This window comes from Neophocaena asiaeorientalis, unplaced genomic scaffold (assembly GCF_003031525.2).
Source record: "Neophocaena asiaeorientalis asiaeorientalis breed wild unplaced genomic scaffold, Neophocaena_asiaeorientalis_V1.1 scaffold198, whole genome shotgun sequence".
Taxonomy (NCBI): Eukaryota; Metazoa; Chordata; class Mammalia; order Artiodactyla; family Phocoenidae; genus Neophocaena; species Neophocaena asiaeorientalis.
Window position 1 is genome coordinate 6,376,172 of NW_020175221.1, and position 25,077 is coordinate 6,401,248.

At 40.4% G+C, this 25,077-nt stretch overlaps 1 long non-coding RNA gene across 1 annotated transcript in view; it reads left to right on the forward strand.

Moving 5' to 3' along the window:
• The window catches only part of LOC112413385 (uncharacterized), a 70,373-nt gene that overhangs the window by 16,179 nt on the left and 29,117 nt on the right, over positions 1-25,077 (forward strand). The window contains exon 2 of the long non-coding RNA XR_003005960.1: positions 2,571-2,671. This is a non-coding gene — a long non-coding RNA (uncharacterized LOC112413385). The remainder of the gene's footprint in view (positions 1-2,570; positions 2,672-25,077) is intronic.

Below are 25,077 nucleotides of genomic sequence, written 5' to 3' on the forward strand. Positions count from 1 at the left end.
GGGCCCTTTTTTTTTTTTTTTTTTTTTTTTTTTTGCGGTCCGCGGGCCTCTCACTGTCGTGGCCTCTCCCATTGAGGAGCACAGGCTCCGGACGCGCAGGCCCAGAGGCCATGGCTCACGGGCCCAGCCATTCTGCAGCATGTGGGATCTTCCCGGACTGGGGCACGAACCCGTGTCCCCTGCATCGGCAAGCGGGCTCTCAACCACTGCGCCACCAGGGAAGCCCCTTTTTTCTTTTTTAATCCACCTTCACTATGATCTCGTTTGATCTCATGGCTTTCAATATCATCCAGATGCTAACAATACCAATATTTGTATATCAGGTCTAGATTTTAGCTCTGAACTCTACTGTATATTCAACTGCATTCTTAAGACACATTTCTAATAGGATGTGTCTGAAATAGGATGTATCTATTAATTGGATATCTAAGAGGCATCTCCAGCCATACAAGTTTAGTGTTGAACTACTGATTCATGATCCCCTCCCCTGCAAATCACTCCTCCCATAGGATTTCTCATTGTAGCAAATGGCAATTCCCCCCAAGAGTTTCTCAAGAGGAAAAGCTTGAAGTCATGGATTCTTCTCTTTTCCTCACAAGCCATGTCCAATTCACCAAGAAGTCCCATGGTTGTACCTCCAAGAATCTTACTCCTTCTTACAACCTCTACCACTACCATCATGGTCCAAGCCACCATCATGTCTCACCTGGATTATTGTCATAGCCATAGGCTACAATTGTTTTTCAACACATAGGTAATGTGATACTTTTAAAGGGAAATCAGACCATGTCACTCCTCTGTTCCACGTCTTCCACTGCCTTTTCATCTCACCTTGAGTACAAGTCAAATCCCCTACATTGCTCTAAAAGGTCCCACACAGTTGGCCTCAACCACCTTTCAGACACCATCTCCTTCCACTGCCCCCTCACTCATTTTACGCTAGCCACACTGGCCTTCGTGCTGTTCCAAGTACACGCCACTCCTGCTTCAGGACTTTGCACTTGTTGGCTCTCTGCTTTGAAAGCGCTTCCTTCAGATACACACAGAGCTTGCGTTCTCATTTCTTTCATCCCTGTTTATCAGCAAGGCCATCTTAAATATAAACCATAGCAACTACCCTCCCTACCTCTTCAGTCGGGCACCTACTGTCCCACCTCCTCTACTTCCTTTTTCTCCATGGCACTTATGAACTTCTGACATATTATGGCTTTGCTTGTTTCTTTATTAGAATGTAACATCCAAGAGGGCAGGACCTTTGTTCCCTGTTGTATCTCCAGCACCTAGAAAGTTGCTGGGCACATAGTAAGCCATTTTTGCTAAACTATTAAATGAATGAAACAAATGGCTCTAAAGCTTGAGTTTTTCTGAATTATTATTGGAATAGTTTTTAACAGGATCACATAGAATTTATACAACTTCCTACATTTGATTAATTCTAGCGATCTTATTATCTCAGTATATTTACCACTAAGAGCAGAAGAGCAGTACGGCTACTGTAACCATGAGTAAAAATATCTGTGTTTACTATAGTCTTTCAGTATCCTAATTTATTTATTTTGGTAAATAGAGACAGAATACAACATGGAAAAATGCTGAACATTTCTAGTTGATCTTCTTGAAGCTTACCAACTTTGGGTGGTTATAAAACACACACAGATATTTAAAATTGCCCAGATGCTACCTGGCTGTGTTTGTACTGGGCTGGGCTTAAGTGGTGGCCCCTGAATTTCTATAAAGGAGTGCTAATCTGGTTGGAAAGGAGATGTGGGTCTTCAGACCTTATTGATGTGGTTATAAGACAATGTGAAAAAGATCAGTTGCCCATCTCATAGAATGAAGGAGTGGTGAAGCCTGCTGGATGGGGTTTGAGGCAGAGGAGGAAGGTACCAAAGCTCTCTCTGAGAAGCATAAACATATGGGATTTAGTCTTAAGTAAGTATACGACTTCAAAGCAGTCATTTAATTTCTTTTGGCCTCAGTTTCCACGTCAATAAAGTGAGGAAATTAGAATACAGCACGTATAAGGTTAATTCCAACCCTGTCTTTGGGTGGTATCATGAAAGGTCTCAGATTCAGACTCAGATATAACCTGCATTTAAATTGGAAATCTCTCTGAGGTCCAGTTTCTTTTTCTGTAAAGTGAATAAGTTTGGCTAAAACAGACTCTAAGGTTTTTCTCAAGTCTAACATTCTTTGCTTTGATTGTGCTTTTGGATTTTTTTTTCTTACTCTGGTGAAATTAAACCTCTTTTTTTTTTGTTTGTTTCTTTGAGGCTGTGGTCACACACAAAATGTGAGGCTATGTCACACACTTGTAGATGTAGTGTGCATACTTTGCTGTTGGTGAACACTAACTCTGCTTTTTGGCAGAGTGTGGAGCAGAGATGGATCTGTGTGGTTTGTTTTATGCTCTAAACTTGACAGTGAGAGGACAGGAAATGGTCCATGGAGAAAATGGTGACAAAACATGTCTTTAACCTCAATTCTGGTCAACTGACATTAGAAACTGTAGCATCTTAAGACTGTGAGTGTCCACTTCACTTAATGCCCATTCCTTTGCCTCCTTTTAGGGCATCTAGGTGGATGATTCAGGCCGGGAAGCTCTTCAGTCAGCTGAATGACAAAAAGGACCTGGTCACACCTGTGACTTAGCTTCATGCCTCAGTTACAGGTACAGAAAAATGGAGGAAATAGAAACTGCTATGTCCTTTGAGCACTAATTTTGAGATTTCTTGATAACAGACTTCACAAAAGGGACAATGTTAATTTTTAACAAATGTGTGTGTTGTGCATGGGGTCAGGGCCCTGGAAAGAGAGCTATCAAATCTGCAACCCTTTCTAACACAACTTTATAGGTGAAAACTCTTTGAGAAGAATTATCAGAAAGGAAAAAACAATGGCATAACTGATTAATTATGGGTTTACATCTGATTTTTGATCAATTTAACATGATTTTCACTCACAAAGCTGGTTCTTCTAAATTCAGTTTGACAGACATATATATATAATGCATCTGCTGTGGGCCAGCATCCTCTCCCCAGGCCTTTCATGCCCACTGTTCTATTTCATTCTCTCTCTCTTTTTTTTTTAACGTCTTTATTGGAGTATAATTTCTTTACAGTGTTGTGTTAGTTTCTACTGTATAACAAAATGAATCAGCTATATGTATAGATATATCCCCATATGCCCTCCCTCTTGCGTCTCCTTGCCACCCTCCCTATCCCACCCCTCTAGGTGGTCACAAAGCACAGAGCTGATCTCCCTGTGCTATGCGGCTGCTTCCCACTAGCTATGTATTTTACATTTGGTAGTGTATATATGTCCATGCCACTCTCTCACTTCACCCCAGCTTACCCTTCCCCCTCCCCGTGTACTCAAGTTCATTCTCTATGTCTGCATCATTATTCCTCCCCTGCCCCTAGGTTCTTCATAATCTTTTTTTTTTTTTTAGATTCCATATATATGTGTTAGCATATGGTATTTGTTTTTCTCTTTCTGACTTACTTCACTCTGTGATAGTCACTATGTCCATTCACCTCACTACAAATAACTCAATTTCATTTCTTTTTATGGCTGAGTAATATTCTATTGTATATATGTGCCACATCTTCCTTACCCATTAATCTGTTGATGGACACTTAGGTTGCTTCCATGTCCTGGCTATTGTAAATACAGCTGCAATGACCATTGTGGTACGTGACTCTTTTTGAATTACGGTTTTCTCAGGGTATATGCCCAGTAGTAGGATTGCTGGGTTGTATGGTAGTTCTATTTTTAGTTTTTTTAAGGAACCTTCATACTGTTCTCCATAGTGGCTATATCAATTTACATTCCCACCAACAGTGCAAGAGAGTTCCCTTTTCTCCACACCCTCTCCGGCATTTATTGTTTGTACATTTTTGGATGATGCCCATTCTGACCGGGGTGAGGTGATACCTCATTGTAATTTTGATTTGCATTTCTCTAATGATTAGTGATGTTGAGCATCTTTTCATGTGTTTGTTGGCAATCTGTATATCTTCTTTGGAGAAATGTCTATTTAGGTCTTCTGCCCATTTTTGGATTGGGTTTTTGTTTTTTTGATACTGAGCTGCATGAGCTGCTTGTATATTTTGGAGATTACTCCTTTGTCAGTTGCTTCATTTGTAAATATTTTCTCCAATTCCAAGGGTTGCCTTTTCATCTTGTTTATGGTTTCCTTTGCTGGGCAAAAGCTTTTAAGTTTCATTAGGTCCCATTTGTTTATTTTTGTTTTTATTTCCATTTCTCTAGGAGGTGGGTCAAAAAGGATCTTGCTGTGATTTATGTCATGGAGTGTTCGGCCTATCTTTTCCTCTAAGAGTTTTATAGTGTCTGACCTTACATTTAGGTCTTTGCTCCATTTTGAGTTTATTTTTGGGTATGGTGTAAGAAAGTATTCGAATTTCATTCTTTTACACATAGCTGTCCAGTTTTCCCAGCACCACTTACTGAAGAGGTTGTGTTTCCTCCATTGTATATTTTTGTCTCCTTTATCAAAGATAACATGACCATATGTGCATGGGTTTATCTCTGGGATTTCTATCCTGTTCCATAGAAGATTTTTAATCATAGCCTCAATTTCAGTGCTTGTCATTGGTTTATATTTTCTATTTTATACTGGTTCAGTCTCGGAAGGTTGTACTTTTCTAAGAATGTGTCCATTTCTTCCAGGTTGTCCATTTATTGGCATAGAGTTTCTTGTAGCAACTCTCATGATAGTTTGTATTTCTGCAGTGTCAGTTGTTACTTCTCCTTTTTCATTTCTAATTCTATTCATTTGAGTCTTCCCCCTTTTTTTCTTGATGAGTCTGGCTACTACTTTATTAATTTTGTTTATCTTCTCAAAGAAAGAGCTTTTAATTTTATTCATCTTTGCTGTCATTTCCTTCCCTTTTTTTCATTTATTTCTGATCTGATCTTTATGATTTCTTTCCTTTTGCTAACTTTGGGTTTTTTTTTTTTTTTGTTCTTCTTTCTCTAATTGCTTTAGGTGTAAGGTTAGGTTCTTTATTTGAGATATTTCTTGTTTCTTGATGTGGGATTGTATTGCTCTAAACTTCCTTCTTAGAACTGCCTTGGCTGCATCCCATAGGTTTTGGGTCATCATGTTTTCATTGTCATTTGTTTCTGGGTATTTTTTTGATTTCCTCAGTGATCTCTTGGATATTTAGTAGTGTATTGTATAGCATCCATGTGTTTGTATTTTTTACAGTTTTTTTTTTTTCCTCTAATTGATATCTAGTCTCATAGTGTTGTGGTCAGAAAAGATACTTGGTATGATTTCAATTTTCTTAAATTTACCAAGGCTTGATTTGTTACCCAAGAAATGGTCTATCCTGGAGAATGTTCCATGAACACTTGAGAAGAAAGTGTATTCTGTTGTTTTTGGATGGAATGTCCTATAAATATCAATTAAGTCCATCTTGTTTAATGTGTCACGTAAAGCTTATTTATTTTTATTTTGGATGATCTGTCCATTGGTGAAAGTGAGCTGTCAAAGTCCCCTACTGTTTTTGTGTTACTGTCATTTCCCCTTTTATGGCTGTTAGCATTTGCCTTATGTGTTGAGGTGCTCCTATGTTGGGTGCTTAAATGTTTACAATTGTTATATCTTCTTAGACTGATCCCTTGATCATTATGTAGTGTCCTTCTTTGTCTCTTGTAATAGTCTTTATTTTAAAGTCTATTTTGCCTGATATAAGAATTGCTACTCTAGCTTTCTTTGATTTCCATTTGCATGGAATATCTTTTTCCATCCCCTCATTTTCAGTCTGTATGTGTCCCTAGGTCTGAAGTGGATCTCTTCTAGACAGCATATATATGGGTCTTGTGTTTGTAGCCATTCAGCCAGTCTATGTCTTTTGGTTGGAGCATTTAATCCATTTACATTTAACGTAATTATTGATATGTATGTTCCTATTACCATTTTCTTACTTGTTTGGGGTTTGTTTTTGTAGGTCTTTTCCTTCTCTTGTGTTTCCTGCCTAGAGAAGTTCCTTTAGCATTTGTTGTAAAGCTGGTTTTGTGGTGCTGAATTCTCTAAATTTTTGCTTACCTGTAAAGGTTTTAATTTCTTCGCTGAATCTGAATGAGATCCTCGCTGGGCAGAGTAATCTTGATTGTAGGTTTTTCCCTTTCATCACTTTAAATATGTCCTGCCACTTCCTTCTGGCTTGCAGAGTTTCTTCTGAAAGATCAGCTGTTAACCTTATGGGGATTACCTTGTATATTATTGTTGCTTTTCCCTTGCTGCTTTTAATATTTTTTCTTTGTATTTAATTTTTGATAGTTTGATTAATATGTGTCTTGGTGTGTTTCGTCTTGGATTTATCCTGTGTGGGACTCTCTGGGCTTCCTGGACTTGATTGACTCCTTCCCCATGTTAGGGAAGTTTTCAACTATAATCTCTTCAAATATTTTCTCAGTCCCTTTTCTTTTCTCTTCTTCTTCTGGGACCCCTATGATTCAAATGTTGGTGCATTTAATGTTGTCCCAGAAGTCTCTGAGATTGTCCTCAATTCTTTTCATTCTTTTTTCTTTGTTCTGCTCCTGGCAGTTATTTCCACCATTTTATCTTCCAGGTCATTTATCCATTCTTCTGCCTCAGTTATTCTGCTATTGATTCCATCTTAGAGTATTTTTAATTTCATTTATTGTATTGTTCATCTTTGTTTGTTTGCTCTTTAGTTTTTCTAGGTCCTTTTTAAACATTTCTTGTATTTTCTCCATTCTATTTCCAAGATTTTGCATCATCTTTATTATCATTATTCTGAATTCTTTTTCAGGTAGACTGCCTATTTCCTCTTCATTTGTTAGGTCTGGTGGGGGTTTTTCTTGATCCTTCATCTGCAGTGTGTTTTTCTGTCTTCTCATTTTGCTTATCCTACTGTGTTTGGGGTCTCCTTTTTGCAGGCTGCAGGTTCATAGTTCCCATTGTTTTTGGTGTCTGTCCCCAGTGGCTAAGGTTTGTTCAGTGGGTTGTGTAGGCTTCCTGGTGGAGGGGACTAGTGCCTGTGTTGTGGTGGATGAGGCTGGATCTTGTCTTTCTGGTGGACAGGTCCACGTCTGGTGGTGTGTTTTGGGGTGTCTGTGGACTTATTATGATTTTAGGCAGCCTCTCTGCTAATGGGTGGGGTTGTGTTCCTGTTTTGCTCGTTGTTTGGCATAGGGTGTCCAGCACTAGAGCTTGCTCTTCATTGAGTGGAGCTGGGTCTTAGCGTTGAGATGGAAATCTCTGGGAGAGCTTTCACCATTTGGTATTACGTGGGACCGGGACATCTCTGGTGGACCAATGTCCTGAAATTGGCTCTCCCACCTCAGAGGCTTGGGCCTGACACCCGGACAGAGCACCAAGACTCTGTCAGCCACATCTCTCAGAAGAAAAGGGAGAAAAAAGAAAGAAAGAAACAAAATAAATAAAAAAATAAAGAAATAAAAAAAAATCATTAAAAATAAAAAATAATAAAAAAAAGGAGAGAGAGAAGGAAGAGAGCAACAAAATGAAAAAACAAATCCACCAATCTTAACAAGTGCTAAAAATTATATGTAAAAAGGAAAAAAAAATGGACAGTGAGAACCCTAGGACAAATGGCAAAAGCGAAGCTATACAGACAAAATCACACAAAGAAGCCTACATATACACACTCACAAAAAGAGGAAAAGGAAAAAAAAAATATATATATATATATATATATATATATACACATTAAAAAAGGTAGAGAGCAACCAAATCAATAAACAAATCTACTGATGATAATAAGCTCTAAATACTAAACTAAAATAAACATAAAACCCAAAACAAATTAGATGCAGAAAGCAAACCCCAAGTCTACAGTTGCTCCCAAAGTCCACCATCTGAGTTTTGGGATGATTCATTGTCCATTCAGGTATTACACAGATGCAGGGTACATCAAGTTGATTGTGGAGATTTAATCCGCTGCTCCTGAGGCTGCTGGGAGAGATTTCCCTTTCTCTTCTTTGTTTGCACGGCTCCTGGTGTTCAGCTTTGGATTTGGACCTGCCTCTATGTGTAGGTCACCTGAGGGCATGTGTTCGCCTCCCAGACAAGATGGAGTTAAAGTAGGAGCTGATTAGGGGGCTCTGGCTCACTCAGGCCAGTGGGAGGGAGGGGTACGGAATGCGGGGTGAGCCTGTCGTGGCAGAGGCCAGTGCAATGCTGCAACAGGCTGAGGTGTGCTGCATGCTCTTCCGGGGAAGTGGTCCCTGGATCACGGGACCCTGGCAGTGCCGGGCTGCACAGGCTCCCAGGAGGGGAGGTGCGGATAGTGACCTGTGTTTGCACACAGGCTTCTTGTAGCTGCAGCAGCAGCCTTAGGGTTTCATGCCTGTCGCTGGTGTCCATGCTGATAGCTGTGGCTTGCGCCCATCTCTGGAGCTCATTTAGGCAGTGCTCTGAATCCCCTCTCCTAGCGCACCCCAAAACAGTGGTTGGTCTCTTGACTCTTAGGCAGGTCCAGACTTTTTCCTGGACTCCCTCTCAGCTAGCTGTGGTGCACTAGCCCCCTTTAGGTTGTGTTCATGCAGCCAACCCCAGTCCTCTCCCTGGGGTCTGACCTCCGAAGCCCGAGCCTCAGCTCCCAGCCCCTATGTGCCCCGGCGAGTGAGCAGACAAGCCTCTCAGGCTGGTGAGTGCTGGTCGGCCCTGATCCTCTCTGTGGGAATCTCTCGCTTTGCCCTCCACACCCCTGTTGCTGCACTCTCTTCTGTGGTTCCAAAGCTTCTCTCTGCACTGCCCACCCCCTGTCTCAGCCACTGAAGGGGCTTCCTAGTGTGTGGAAATTTTTCCTCTTTCACAGCTCCCTCCCTGAGGTGCAGGTCTCGTCCCTATTCTTTTGCCTCTGTTTTTTCTGTTTTCTTTTGCCCTACCCAAGTATGTGGGGAGTTGCTTGCCTTTTGGGAAGTCTGAGGTCTTCTGCCAATGTTCAGTAGGTGTTCTCTAGGAGTTGTTCCACATGTAGATGTAGTTTTGATGTATATGTAGGGAGGAAGGTGATCTCCACGTCTTATTCCTCCACCATCTTGAAGGCACCTCTCTGTTTCATTCTCACATCAACCTTTTGAGATAGCTATTTATATTTTCCACCTATGCCTGAAGATATGGAGGCTTGGAAATGTTGTGAATCTGGCCAAGGTCACATAGAACAAGTAGGGATTTAAACCCCATATTCTACCTTCCATCTCCTTTGCTTACTCTCCATTATGATGGTTATATGGTACAGTGGGTATGTGAGGGAACAGATGTGAATTTAAAAAACACAAAAATCAGTTTTTAAAGTCATCACCTTGTACACCTTAAATTTACACAATGTTATATGTCAATTGTATTTCAATAAAGCTGGAAAATTATTATATTTATTTGAATACACATTGACTCTACATATGCAGGTCCAATTTAGCTTTTTATCCACAGTAAGTCATCTGCTGCCACAACAAAAATTGTGAGAAATCAAAGGAGTAGAAACATTCTGATTACTTAGAAAGGTTTTGTATTTTTCCTTTTTGTGGAGTGGCTTTTGGAAATTTAGGATGAATCTGGAAATAAGCATTAATGTAAAAGAATTGACCATGACTGAAGAGCCCTAAGCCTCACCCTTCCCTGCCATGACCTGGATCAATGAGCAAGAACCCTTAGGCCTCTTTCTAATGCTGGATAAGTGCTCATCTAGAAGAACTAACGTTCCCCTGTGTGTGTCCTTCAGAGGTACTCCAGTCATTGAGATGTCCCTCCTGAGTGATGAGATCCGGCTAATGTTGTCTCTGTGGTCCAATTTGATGATGTGATCTGTGCTCATTTCCTTTGAGACATTAGAGTAGACTGAGGTTGATTTTCAACCTCAGAATTTGATTTTATTTCAGAATTTCCCCTAAAATGGTGGGTAAAGATTTTGGACACCAATTCCTTCAAGGAACTCAGTGTCACAGAGGTGTTTTATACTGGGAATGATGCTTTGGTGTTCATGTATTGAGAACAGAAGTGCCCCTTTAATTACCCAGTTTTACCCTCCCAAGGGAGTCTCTCCCCTTCTTATATCCCCCAAATCCTACCTATTCTTCTGGAAATAGCTGAAATCCTGCTCTCACGAGGCCTCTGTCCCCCACTCCCATCAAAGGTGTTATGTCCCTTCTTAAACTCCCAGAGTTCCCACCATCCAGCCATCAGTTCATTTTTTGTGGAGCTTGGACACCTCTTCCACTGATGGGACCAATATCTGGATATTTTACTGTTCAACTTTTACACAAGCTTATATATTTGATTTCCTTCACTAGAGTAGATTATACACTGGTTTGGAGTGAAGAAAGTAATTCCTTAGGTGACTCAAGGACTTGAACATATCTGGCACTCAGTAAATGTATGTTTCTGTTAGATTTGATTAACTTGCCAATGAGAATAATGGATGAAAGTCATGAATTCTACCCTGAGGAAACAGATTTACACTGCCTTCTTAGTAATTATTTGTTTCCTTTCATTTTTTTCCCCAAAAAGAAGTTAGCTGTGAATTAGGTCTCCGATGGTGCCAGCAAAGACCATAGAAACATAAGTTCTTTTGTGTGTGTCTGGCTTGAAAATTTTCAGGGAGAAGAAATCAAGTTAGAAGGAACAAAGAAGAATGTGTTTTAGGAGTCTTAAAGGGAAGTGGTCAAGAAAGTCAATATTTCAGGGGCATACTTAGGATATTTCTATTTATGATGGGGTAGCAGGGTAGAGTCTAGTAAAAGATGCACTTGTAATCTGTCCCTTGGAAACTGACTTACCTCCAGAGTGATTCTAAAAATGCACATTCCAGGGGTGGAGTCAAGATGGCATCCTAGGAGGACACGGAATTCACATCTCCACACAACTAGGGCAGCTACCAGGCACCAGTAGGGGACCATGGACACCTAAGGGGATGGGAGGAATCCACAGCCACTGGCTTACAGGATCTTGGGTTCCAGGCTGGAAGACAGACCTGAGCTCCTGTGGTGGGAGCTCCAAGTCCAAACCGCTGGACTAACAGAGAACCTCAGAACCTAGGGAATATTAATCAGAGTGAGGCCTCCCGGAGGTCCTCATCTCAGCACCAAGACCTGACTCTATGCAACTACCTGCAAACTCCAGTGTTGGACGTCTCCGGCCAAACAACCAGTAAAACAGGAATACAGCATCACCCATCAAAAAAAAAAAAAAAAAAAAAAAAAAAAAAAAAAAAATATGTTACAGAAGAAGGAGCAAGGTAAAAACCTACAAGACCAAACAAATGAAGATGAAATAGACAACCTACCTGAAAAAGAATTCAGAGTAATGATAGTAAACATAATCCAAAATCTTGGAAACAGAATGGAGAAAATACAAGAAACATTTAACAAGGATCTAGAAGAGGTAAAGAACACACAAACAGTGATAAACAACATAATTACTGAACTTAAAAATACTCTAGAAGGAATCAATAGCAGAATAACTGAGGCAGAAGAATGGATAAATGACCTGGAAGATAAAATGGTGGAAATAACTGCCAGGAGCAGAATAAACAAAAAAGAATGAAAAGAATTGAGGACAATCTCAGAGACCTCCGGGACAACACTAAATGCACCAACATTCGAATCATAGGGATTCCAGAAGAAGAAGAGAAAATAAAAGGGACTGAGAAAATATTTGAAGAGATTATAGTTGAAAACTTCCCTAACATGGGAAAGGAAATAGTCAATCAAGTCCAGGAAGCCCAGAGAGTCCCACACAGGATAAATCCAAGACGAAACACACCAAGACACATATTAATCAAACTATCAAAAATTAAATACAAAGAAAAAATATTAAAAGCAGCAAGGGAAAAGCAACAACAATATACAAGGGACTCCCCATAAGGTTAACAGCTGATCTTTCAGCAGAAACTCTGTAAGCCAGAAGGGACTGGCAGGACATATTTAAAGTGATGAAAGGGAAAAACCTACAATCAAGATTACTCTGCCCAGCGAGGATCTCATTCAGATTCAGCGAAGAAATTAAAACCTTTACAGGTAAGCAAAAATTTAGAGAATTCAGCACCACCAAACCAGCTTTACAACAAATGCTAAAGGAACTTCTCTAGGCAGGAAACACAGGAAAAGGAAAAGACCTACAAAAACAGACCCCAAACAATTAAGAAAATGGTAATAGGAACATACATATCAATAATTACCTTAAATGTAAATGGATTAAATGCTCCAACCAAAAGACATAGACTGGCTGAATGGCTACAAACACAAGACCCATATATATGCTGTCTAGAAGAGACCCACTTCAGACCTAGGGACACATACAGACTGAAAATGAGGGGATGGAAAAAGATATTCCATGCAAATGGAAATCAAAAGAAAGCTGGAGTAGCAATTCTCATATCAGACAAAAGAGACTTTAAAATAAAGACTATTACAAGAGATAAAGAAAGACACTAAATAATGATCAAGCGATCAATCTAAGAAGATATAACAATTGTAAATGTTTATGCACCCAACATAGGAGCACTTCAGTACATAAGGCAAATGCCAACAGCCATAAAAGGGGAAATTGACAGTAACACAATAATAGTAGGGGACTTTAACAGTTCACTTTCACCAATGGACAGATCATCCAAAATGAAAATATATAAGGAAACACAAGCTTTACATGACACATTAAACAAGATGGACTTAATTGATATTTATAGGACATTCCATCCAAAAACAACAGAATACGCTTTCTTCTCAAGTGCTCATGGAACATTCTCCAGGATAGACCATATCTTGGGTCACAAATCAAGCCTTGGCAAATATAAGAAAATTGAAATGGTATCAAGTTTCTTTTCCAACTACAATGCTCTGAGACTAGATATCATTTACAGGAAAAAATCTGTAAAAAATACAAACACATGGAGGCTAAACAATACACTACTAAATAACCAAGAGATCACTGAAGAAATCAAAGAGGAAATAAAATAAGGAAACACAAGCTTTACATGACACATTAAACAAGATGGACTTAATTGATATTTATAGGACATTCCATCCAAAAACAACAGAATACGCTTTCTTCTCAAGTGCTCATGGAACATTCTCCAGGATAGACCATATCTTGGGTCACAAATCAAGCCTTGGCAAATATAAGAAAATTGAAATGGTATCAAGTTTCTTTTCCAACTACAATGCTCTGAGACTAGATATCATTTACAGGAAAAAATCTGTAAAAAATACAAACACATGGAGGCTAAACAATACACTACTAAATAACCAAGAGATCACTGAAGAAATCAAAGAGGAAATAAAAAAATACCTAGAAATAAATGACAATAAAAACACAATGACCCAAAACCTTTGAGGTGCACCAAAAGCAGTTCTTAGAGGGAAGTATATAGCAATACAATCCCACATCAAGAAACAAGAAATATCTAAAATAAACAACCTAACCTTATACCTAAAGCAATTAGAGAAAGAAGAACAAAATACCCCAAAGTTAGCAGAAGTAAAGAAATCATAAAGATCAGATCAGAAATAGATGTAAAAGAAATGAAGGAAACAATAGCAGAGATCAGTAAAACTAAAAGCTGGTTCTTTGAGAAGATAAACAAAATTGATAAACCATCAGCCAGACTTATCAAGAAAGAAAAAGAGAGAAGACTCAAATCAACAGAATTAGAAATGGAAAGGAGAAGTAACAACTGACACTGAAGAAATAAAAAGGATTATGAAGATTACTGCAAGCGACTATGTGCCAATAAAATGGACAACCTGGAAGAAATCGACAAATTCTTAGAAAAGCACAACCTTTCGAGACTGAACCAGGAAAAAACAGAAAATACAAACAGACCAATGACAAGCACTGAAATGAAAGTGTGATTTAAAATCTTCCAACAAACAAAAGCCCAGGACCAGATGGCTTCACAGGCAAATTCTATCAAACATTTAGAGAAGAGCTAACACCTATCCTTCTCAAACTCTTCCAAAATATAGCAGAGGCAGGAACACTCCCAAACTCATTCTACGAGGCCATCACCCTGATACCAAATCCAGACAAAGATGTCACAAAAAAAGAAAACTACAGGCCAATATCACTGATGAACATAGATGCAAAAATCCCCAACAAAATACTAGCAAACAGAATTCAACAGCACATAAACAGGATCATACACCATGATCAAGTGGGGTTTATTCCAGGAATGCAAGGATTCTTCAGTATATGCAAATCAATCAATGTGATACACCACATTAACAAACTGAAGGAGAAAAACCATATGATCATCTCAGTAGATGCAGAAAAATCTTTCAACAAAATTCAACACCCATTTATGATAAAAACCCTCCAGAAAGTAGGCATAGAGGGATATTACCTCAACTTTATAAACACCAATATGACAAACCCACAGCTAACATCATTCTCAATGGTGAAAAACTGAAACCATTTCCTCTAAGATCAAGAACAAGACAAGGCTGCCCACTCTCACCACTATTATTCAACAGAGTTATGGAAGTTTTAGCCACAGCAATCAGAGAAGAAAAAGAAATAAAAGGAATCCAAATTGGAAAAGAAGAAGTAAAACTGTCACTGTTTGCAGATGACATGATACTATACATAGAGAATCCTAAAGATGCTACCAGAAAACTACTAGAGCTAATCAATGAATTTGGTAAAGTAGCAGGATACAAAATTAATGCACAGAAATCTCTGGCATTCCTATAAACTAATGATGAAAAATCTGAAAGAGAAATTAAGGAACCAGTCTTGTTTGCCATTGCAAGAAAAAGAATAAAATACCGAGGAATAAACCTACCTAAGGAGACAAAAGACCTGTATGCAGAAAACTATAAGACACTGATGAAGGAAATTAAAGATGATACAAACAGATGGAGAGATATACCATGTTCTTGAATTGGAAGAATCAACATTGTGAAAACGACTACACTACCCAAAGCAATCTACAGATTCAATGCAATCCCTATCAAACTACCAATGGCATTTTTCACAGAACTAGAAAAGAAAATTCACAGTTTGTATGGAAACACAGAAGACCCTGAATAGCCAAAGCAATCTTGAGAAAGAAAAACCGAGCTGGAGGAATCAGACTCCCTTACTTCAGACTATAATACAAAGGTATAGTAGTCAAGACAGTATGGTACTGGCTCAGAAACAGAAATACAGATCTATGGAACAGGATAGAAAGCCCAGCGATAAACCATGCACATATGGTCACCTTATCTTTGATAAAGGAGGCAAGATTATACAATGGAGAAAAGACAGCCTCTTTAATAAGTGGTGCTGGGAAAACTGGACAGCTACATGTAAAAGAATGAAATTAGAACACTTCCTTACACCATACACAAAAAATAAATTCAAAATAGATTAAAGACCTAAATGTAAGGCTAGACACTATAAAACTCTTAGAGGAAAACATAGGCCGAACACTCCATGACACAAATCACAGCAAGATCCTTTTTGACCCACTTCCTAGAGAAATGGAAATAAAAACAAAAATAAACAGAACCTAATGAAACGTAAAAGGTTTTGCACAGCAAAGGAAACCATGAAAAAGATGAAAAGGCAACCCTCAGAATGGGAGAAAATATTTGCAAACGAAGCAACTGACAAAGGATTAATCTCCAAAATATACAAGCAGCTCATGAAGCTCAATATCAAAAAAACAGAAACCCAATCCAAAAGTGGGCAGAAGACCTAAACAGACATTTCTCCAAAGAAGATATACAGGTTGCCAACAAACACATGAAAAGCTGCTCAACATCACTAATTATTAGAGAAATGCAAATCAAAACTACAGTGAGGTATCACCTCACACTGGTCAGAATGGCCATCATCAAAAAATCTACAAACAGTAAATGCTGGAGAAGGTGTGGAGGAAAGGGAACCCTCTTGCACTGTTGGTGGGAATGTAAATTGATATAGCCACTGTGGAGAACAGTATGGAGGTTCCCTAAAAATCTAAAAATAGAACTACCATATGACCCAGCAATCCCACCTCTGGTCATATACCCTGAGAAAACCATAATTCAAAAAGAGTCATGTATCACAATGTTTATTGCAGCTCTATTTACAATAGCCAGGACATGGAAGCAACCTAAGTGTCCATCGACAGATGAATGGATAAAGAAGATGTGGCACATATATACAATGGAATATTACTCAGCCATAAAAAGAAACGAAATTGAGCTATTTTTAGTGAGGTGGATGGACCTGGAGTCTGTGATACAGAGTGAAGTAAGTCAGAAAGAGAAAAACAAATACTATATGCTAACACATATATATGGAATCTAAAAAAAAAAAAAACGTTCTGATGAACCTAGGGGCAGGACAGGAATAAAGACACAGATGTAGAGAATGGACTTGAGGACATGGCAAGGGCGAAGGTAAGCTGGGACGAAGTGAGACAGTGGCATGTACATATATACACTACCAAATATAAAGTAGATAGCTAGCGGGAAGCAGCCGCATAGCACAGGGAGATCAGCTCAGTGCTTTGTGACCACCTAGAGGGGTGGGATAGGGAGGGTGGGAGGGAGACGCAAGTGGGAGGGTATAGGGCGATGTACGTTTGCACATAGCTGATTCAGTTTGTTACACAGCAGAACCTAACAAAACATTGTAAAGCATATATACTCCAATAAATATGTTAAAAATGTGTATCTCCATTTCATGGAATTAAAAGTCTTAATTGGAATGTGTTCATTGTAAGGCTGTTAGGACGTTGGTAATCAAAGAGCAGAGGTGCAGGTGGGGTGAGGAGAGACCAACTCCTGTTGTGGGCAGCTGGCCAGCCTAACAGGAAGCCCATTTCTGATAACTGTGCTGAGGAAGGTGAGGCCAAAGGATGGGTTCTGGGTGCGCAGGACTTGCGTCATCCTCCGTTGAAGCCATTGACAGTGATAAAGGAATTAGTCATCATAGAGCTCTGTTGACTTGTCTGCTCAAGTCAATAAATATTGCCATTTCCTGACTCATTTAGTGGAAAAATGAGGACAGTCAAGACAGAGGGAGGGCATGGGTGGGACAGGAATTTTGTAATTTATTATAGTATATTCCCCCCACCCCCAGTATTTTATTATGAAGATTTTCATACATACAGAAAAAGTGAGGGAATTGCACAGTGAACACCCATACACCCACTTAGATTCTATGATGAACATTTTGCTAGAATTATTTCACTACCTATCTCTTCATCCCTCTCTCAATCTGTCTCAAGAGCAGCATTCTATGAGTTTCAGAAAAGGTTTTCACCTGTGGGACCCTAACCCCTATCCAGATATAAAATACAACCTTCATCTCAGAAAGTCTCTTCATGCCCCTTCCTGAGCAATCCCTGCTCCCAACTCACTCCCAGAGGCAACCACTTTCCTATTTCTTTTATCGTAGGTAAGTTTCATCTATTCTAGAACTTTGTGTGAGGCTTCTTTCACTCTATTTTTGAGATTCATCCATATTGTTATGTATTTCCATTTTTTTTAAACTAAAATAATCTCTATTCATTTTCAGAAACTCTCAGGTTAGCAATGTCCTTAGAAAGCAGTAGCTAAAAAGGGAAAATAAAGTTTTTGTTTTTTTTTTAAAAAAAGGAGAGTTGAAAGGAACCCTAGTGACAGCTACACTGGCCCTTATTTTCTATCTGAAGTGATCTGGGACCAGTGATTGCTCAGGGTCAAATAGACTAAGCTGAAACTAGAACCCAGGTCTCCTGACCTGGTGCTTGAAACAGTTAGAGAGGCAGCTGAGTGGGGTGTTGTTTTGAGCTGAAGCCACGTGAGACTCGAGAGTTTCGACAGAGATTTGCTTTAAAGGATGTGAAACTCCACTAACCTCATGTGACAAGAAATCCTCGGAGGCCTTGGTGTGGAGCCAGGGGGGCAGTCTGACACGGCTTCTGGTTACCAGCTCCAAATCTGAATCCACTGGCTCAGGGTGACTTATGGTGAGCTTCCTGATTTGCAATAAAACGAGACATGGGACAGGGGAAGCTTTTCTACACCAGCGTACACAGGCAGGTTAATGATAAAGGAACAAAAAAGGCCAAGAAAGGCACATTTAGCCACATGGTCCTCCCATAGGAAGGGACATGGAGATGAAAATAAAACACCAAGGGAAGGAGGGAGGGATGCCATGTTACACACAGAGCCTTTGTCTCCAGTTCAGCCCAGGATGACAATGACCTGGCGGTGCCTGCCTGCCAGCTGTTGGCTGGCCTTTGTGAAAGTCCCGGATCTCCAGGCCAATGCTTAGTGGGCAGGTATCCATATCATGAAGCCAACTGGCACTGCTGCCAACTTTGTTGGTGAAATGAGCCCAATGTCAGGGAACTAAGGCTGCTGGGCCACTCTTGCTACCAGCCAGCAGGTGCGAGCCCCCATGGGCAGGTGCCCTGGGGAGAGAGGGCTGGTGTTGCCATGGTAACAGATCGAAAAAGGACGTTTCTTCTTCAAGGTCGGTTTGATCTCTTTTCTGCCTGGGGAATGTTGTGAAGAAGAAGAGACTTTGTGGCGACTCTGACTTGTGTGTGAATGTGTGCCTCGTCTGTTTTGAATGCATCACTTCTCATTGGATCTTATTAGTGTCACCTGCTGGGCAAATCTGGGGGTTGGTGGATCTCTTGGGGGATGTTGTCATGGCCGAAGATCAGGTCACCAGAGAAGTCCCAGGAGAGACAATCCAGTGTAAACCAAGCAGGACTGAATAAAGAATTCCAAAGGCGTCTCTGAAGGGCAGCCAGTCAGGTTCGACGGGTTCTCTGGGCTATTCCGGGATAAGAGATTAGTGCTGACTGTTTGCGGCTTGTCACCCTAAATGTCCTTTGGCCAAACTGTCCTGGGTGCAGGGGTGAAGGAACCGTTGTCAGCTTGCTGGGTGCCTCGTCAGTCTGACACAATGAGTTCATTGTAAATAAGCAAGTTTCCTTATCACCGCTGTCCTCTCTGTAACTCTTACACTCATGCCTTTACCTTGGGCAAATACATTTTCTGGCTTTGATATAAAAGTTTAGTTTCTCCTTGATGTTTGTATTTCTGCTTCTCTGATACAAGTGGCTCTGACTCAGGTCATTAGGTTGGGTGTCAGGAATGTTCCCCCTTCCCATCTCTTGCGTGTGTTCACAGGATGAGCTCCACTTTCTGTGCCCCGAGATTCGTTAGGAGAAATAATAGTGTTGTAATAATGGGGGCAGGGGGCTTCCTGAACCCCCTGGAAAATTTTACTCCTTTCTTCCCACTGGGATGCTATCAAAATTATTCAGATGGGATGGCACCCTGACAGTAGGAAATATTAATGATTCTTGATAAACCCTGAGCAAATTGCTTACAAATATAACCATGGAAATGTCTCAGTCTCCTGATGTATAAAATAACAAGATTAGATTGAATGATCTCTTTAGGATTTTGCCTGCTAGTTTCCTAAGATTTTGCAATTCAACACAGAAAAGCTCTAAATAGATCGAACAATCAACTGGCCTTACTTACACACAAACTTTTGCACTAGAGACTTACATTCAGTAAATATTTATAATTCATCTACTAAGTCTAGGCACCCAGGATATAGAAACAGGCAAAGCATCATTTTCTATCTTGAAGGATCTCATGGTCTAATGGGGAGGGGTAGCAAGAAGAAATTATTCTCAAAATTGGCAGTAGCTTGAATGCAAAATTCTGCTTGGAAAAGAAGTTGCTTTTGGTTTGGAAAAGCACTTTAATGGGCATATTTAATGTAGAAAGATGAGCCCCTTCCACCCCCCAACCCCCAAATGGCAGGGTCAGGACTATGTGATGTGAGATACTTGCCTTGGTCGAAGAAATAAGGGGATGCCAAAAAACACAGTGATCAACATAAATACTATTATAATGTAATACTTAAAAAATTTTAAAAATCCATGATGAACAAAGTATGCACATTTTAAATAAAGAGAGAATCTGATCCTACACATGTATAATCTTGCCTCACTTTCCTCACCCTAATTCTGGTCCTGGTTCCAATAAAACTTTATAAAATATTCCAATTTGATTTTTTAAAACCATTGGATTAAAATATCTAAAGATTTAGATAAGAGTGGTAACAGAGTTTAGGGTTTTAGAGGTTTGTCTTTAGAAGAAGACCCTTGAGGGCACGGGGTCCCCCTGGGAGATGGCAGTGAGCACAACTGAGAAATTCTTCATGGTGGAGAATGGTTGATAAATATTTATGAAAGAAATGCCTAAAAAAGGGTTTGAAGTTCTTCCTTACACTGTGCTGCAGTTACCCCCTCTGCCCCCTACCCCTCTCTTAGAAGTCTGATACATACAGTAACCCAAGGATTCATGCTGCTTTGAGAAAGAGGAAGGAAGAAGGGTGGTGTCTAGCACAGTAGGAAGTGGTCTAGTGAGAGGAGGGCAGATGGAGGAACAAGACAGGGTGAAGCAAGGCCCAGCTCAGGAGAAACCTTGCCCCCTGAAATCCTTTGAAGAGAAGATGGAAGGAGTCTGGACTTTGCAGTGCATGGGATAAAGCTTTGAGTTCTACATGTTTTGCAATATTAAGGGAAAGAGGGCACCTCAGGTAACAGACACTGGGGCTGCGCCTGTAAATCAATAATTATGTGACTATACTGGATCTCTGGTTTACCCCTCCAGGCCCACTCACCCAGGTCCACTCACCATCCTTCTCTCTGCTTCCTTTCTGGGAGGCTGCCCGCTATGGCCCACATCCTAGGGCTCTCTTGCCCCCTGGCTTCCAGCTGGATTTGGCCAATGACGAGCACTAGGTGATATTTGGAAGGAGGGAGGAGAGTGAGTTGGCTCCTTCCCTGAGGGTTTGCTATAGGCTGGCTGCATCGATCTACTGATGGCTGCAGCTCCCGGCAAGCATCCCTCTAATTTCTTTTCCAGGCTCTGGGAACCACTCCCTCCTGTTACCTTTTCAGGCTAACGGTATTAACAGAGCCCCCTCTCCATTTCCCTGGGGATGCACTGTCTTTTGTGGTTTCCTTACACCCTGCTTCTTTGTAAAGAGTCTCTGTAATAAACTGTCTTCAGTATAGGGGCTCTAGTTGTCTCTTGCTGAGACCCTGACTAATACAGCTGTGAGAGGTATTTAAGAGGGTTGTACAGAGTGTTATAGGTTGGAGGTGGAGGAAGCAACCAACTGCCCAGTGGAAAGGAAGATGGGTAGGCATAGAGGACTTCATGGGCGATGGGGTGATGTCTGAGCTGAATCTTGTGGAATAAGATATTTCCCTGGGATTAGGTTAAGCCCCAGCCTGAAAACAGCCTTGCACCCGCCAGGCAGGTGTTGGTGGTTTGCATGGTCTTGATGGTTTGCATGGTCTTAAAAGGCAGTGATTATCCAGTTGGCTTGAAAAGCACAGGAAAGCTTACGCAATAAAATGGCAATCACCCATATTCCTGTAATCCCTGTTGATAATCTGGCATGCTTTCTTCCAGACTTTTTACAGAGTTGAAATCATATTCTATATACCATTTTGGATCCTGGTTTTCTTTGACAATACATAATAAGCAATTTTCCCACAACTGAAAAAAGCTGCAGCTATCTGATCAGAGGCTGTTCCTTTTAGAGGTCGCAGAATAACCTTAAAGAACTGAATGCTATTACATCATACAGACGTACTGTGATTAAAAAAAAAAAATAATGCTCCATTAATTTTTCATTTTTATATCATTAAAAAAATTGCTAAATTAAAAAAATTGCTCTAAAGAAACCTGACTACAGACATATCTGTACTTCAGGATGGCTGAATTATTGTAGAATTTTGGTTGGTTGTTTTCTTTTTTATAATATTAAGGAAGATTGAGTTTTCCCTTTGTGGGTAAGGAAGAGAGGAAGCGGTACCCGGGACTCCATTCTGAGGGCAGGCCCAGTAACTTGGCCAGGCAAGGACTATTTATGGATGGACATTAACAACAGTGATGCCTGAGTTAGATTTTATGTTGTGCTATATAATTCCTTTCCAAATTTTCTACACCTTCGGTGTTAGTCTCACACAACGTGGACTTATGTTGACGGTGACCTGTAGAGAGAAGAGGCAAGAACAGAGACTATGCGAAGGACAAAAGGCTGTAAAGAGTGGACAAGCGGGGCAGAGCTGGTTAGGAGGAGCCTGGGCCAGGGATTTGGGGAGAGCGGAGACCGGCAGTTCCCCAGGGGAAGCAACCTGTGGCTGATCTTCTGAAATACTGGGTGGGCACTTCTGCAGTTCCAAGAATTATATCTGGATATCAAAAGGAAGGGCAACCCCAAAGTCTGAAGGACTCAAGTTGTATGTCATTCCCATAGGAAGTAATAACGGAAACAAAGGAGGGGATGGATGAGGAGATATTATGAGGGATGGATTTGGTGACATTGTGTGGGAAGGTGCTGGGGGTTAGAACTGGATGAGGGAAGTAATATTTTATCAGAACAGTTGCTATAAAATGATTGAGAAGAGTACATGATAAATTGAACTGGGTTTGGCAAGGGTAAAAGGTAAACTCTGCCTAGAGAGAAGTAAGCTTCCCTTTATAAGGCTGAAATATGGCAAGGTAAGCTACGATCCACCTTATTATTTATAATAGGACCTTATAGGAAAGGGACTAATATTCCGATGGATCTGACCTCCAGAAATAACAGAATTACTTAGGTTTCCCTTTGGGTGTTCATCCCATGATTAGACTAGTTCAAAACCTGAACTTGGCTGTGCATTTCTTTTTCAGTGAATTTTTTTTTCCATTAGAAACCTGAAATAAGTGAGTTATTTATTCTCATGTTATTATCCAATCCATTTTTCAGCTCACACTCAACCTCTGTTAGACATGAAGCTGGGGAATGGCTTAGAAAAAATATCTGGTTAAGACTTTTTCTCACATGACTTTGCCAAAAGGGTTTCTGCATTCGAACTAGGAGGCTTCCACCTTGAGAACTGCCTTAACTGAACATTCGAATCTGGTTTGCAAGAACTTGGATGTGGAATTCATGATAGTTTCTGAAAATAATTTATAGAGTGGTCTTCTTTTTCTCTGGGAAATGAGAACATAGTGCCTCTTTGGGAAGGGTTTGGAGAATTCCAGGAAAATACAGGAGTAAGGTTTCGACGTGGCCTTTATTGTCATATTGATTGGATAGGCTTTGGTTCAGGAATCTGTTTTAGAAAGAAACATATAGGATTTTGGCAAGAAGTCTGTTTTAATAAAACGTAATCTTTAAAGATCAGAGACCCATTACTTAACGCATAAGGTAGGTTAAAGGGCGGTTACTTCTGCTGCATCCATAGAATCTTATGTTCGCTTAGTCTGAAAAACAGTACTGACCACCCCTATCCAAAACCAACTAAAGAAAAACATAAAAATACTTCCTTCTGTCCAACAATACGGTATTCTTTTCTCTGAGGTGTCCCCGGGCTGGCAAGCAGGAGTGAGCTCACAGCATTCTAGAATCTATTTTTCTTGTATTGACATGGTTTTGAACATGGCATTGTTAGGTCTCTAACAATGGGTTCAGGACTCTTCATCTGAGCCTGTCAGTGTTGCCTTCTCTTTTCTTAATATTTTGAATGCAAATATAGAACACACATTTGGATGTTTGTAGATTACATAAATTTGGGAATAAGTTCTACTACTATTACATAAATTCTACTAATTGAATCAATATTCCTAAAAGACCTCCACATGTTAGATTGATGGACTGAGACAAAGGGGATAAAGTTTAATAAGAAATGAATATTAGATCTTAGGTTAAAAAAGATCAATTGACTGGAGATGACTGACTTAACAGAAGTTCATGGGAAAGGGCTCATGAGTTTTATCACTAGAAAGTTCAGTGGGAGTCCAGTGTCACACGATGAGCACCAGCTCTCAGAGTGCATTCATGGAGGTAGAATTCTTCTATCAAGGATGATCCTATATTTTAACCCTGGTCAAACCTCAGCTGAATTCCATATCTTTAAAAGTGTCCAAGACAAAAATCGTGCAACTGTATCATATAGGAAACTGTCGTAGGAATTGAAGGGGCCACAGTTTAGCCCAAAGGGGGAAAGCTCAGGAGGAGGCCTGGATGATTGCTGTGTGGAATTACTTATCTGAAGGGTTTAGGGTTTCCTGGAATTCGAGCATCTAGCACTGGGACAAGACTGGGATCAACCTCTGGAGATTGCAGGGAAATCCTTTGGGGATTGATATAAAGAAAAGTTCCCTGATGAACAAGATTTGTTCAAAAGTGAAATGCACTGGCATGGGAGGAGGGGAGTCCCCTGGTCCTGAAGAATGAGGCCAGATATCAACCATCTGGCAAGGAGGTTGTGGGGAGATTGAAGTGTGAAGCTATACTAGATCCCCCTTCAGATTCCATCCATTGCCAAGAAGGCAGTTTGTCTCTGGAGCTGTCCCGTGTCCCCTTTATCCCAGCTGTTATTCTGGGAACGACAAGATCACCTGCATCCCACCACAATATTAATGACTTATAAGGCTTGAGGTCTTGAGAAATTTATACTTCAGTAAATTTCCACCAAACAGGCATGCTTCCATTCAAGCCGACTACACTTGCTTTAGCCTAAAAACAAAGGAAATATCACAAGAATGGGAGATTTTCACGTGCAAGAATAAGCTCCTGGAGGGAGACATTTGGCAGGGGTCAACTTGCACCTCTTAAATGAGAATATATAATCACGTCTCCATATCCTATGAAAGCAGGAAGTCAGGGACGATGCATCCTCACCCGCCTATTCTGGACAGTATGCTGGTCTGTTTTCCCAGGGCAACAGCAATCATTACGTAATGGGTACTGCAGAAATAAAGTATTACTGTCTACCATTCCTTTGCATTGCTGTGGATTAAAAGACCAATAAGAACAGTAGCTGTGATCTTGGTGTCTGATGGGAATTTTTTAGCCACCTTCTTACTCTAGGTCACTTTATCTCAGTCTTGGAAGTGGGCGATAAGGATGGAGTATTTGAATATGGCTTCAATCATAAATTCTCAGCTCATTCCTCCTCTCTCTTCTCTCTCCCAGCCAGCCAGAGGGTGGAATAGGGAGGGTGTCTGCCCTGAAAGAAGGCAGGATACCAAATATCTGGGGGGTGAAGAGCCACCATCCCAGGA